Raw genomic sequence first — 593 nt, 5'->3', positions numbered from 1 at the left:
TATATATATATATGTATATATATATATATATATATATATATAAACACAAACACAAAAATAAAATAAATGTTTTGCAGTTATATTTACAAAGAGTCCCGAAGTAGACTGATCGTAAGGACTCAAGGACTCGGTTCTCAGTCGAACACCGAAGTCAAGCATCACTGGCTGGGGTCAGATAGAGGGTGGGTGACCATTTTTATCAGTCTGAGTAGGGCCGAGGATGCATGGTATCGGTCCTCGTTATAACTGTTCTATCGTAAAATGCTCAACTTCACTCTCAGGTCATTGAACTCACAAAGCATGAGAACCATCCCAGAGGATCACATTTTTGATGTCATGTCTTTGGATCATTCTCAAGGATGTTTCCCAGACAGTCGCCCATAGCTCATTATACAGCTCTACTAAATAACGTACCTACCTACATATATTTTAAAAGAAGATGGATGTGCAGCATTAGTTTTCGCCACTTTTCAAGAAATCTTTTTTCTCCATTTTTTATTAATATCCATTTATAATAAATATATCTACAAGGTTTTCCTTATTCCCTTCGTTATTACTTAGCCTTCATACTAAAATACTTTGAGATCTTGTTA

Source organism: Parasteatoda tepidariorum, chromosome X2 (genome assembly GCF_043381705.1).
Source record: "Parasteatoda tepidariorum isolate YZ-2023 chromosome X2, CAS_Ptep_4.0, whole genome shotgun sequence".
NCBI lineage: Eukaryota > Metazoa > Arthropoda > Arachnida > Araneae > Theridiidae > Parasteatoda > Parasteatoda tepidariorum.
The sequence above is the reverse complement of the archived record's forward strand: the minus strand, read 5'-3'. Positions refer to the sequence as shown.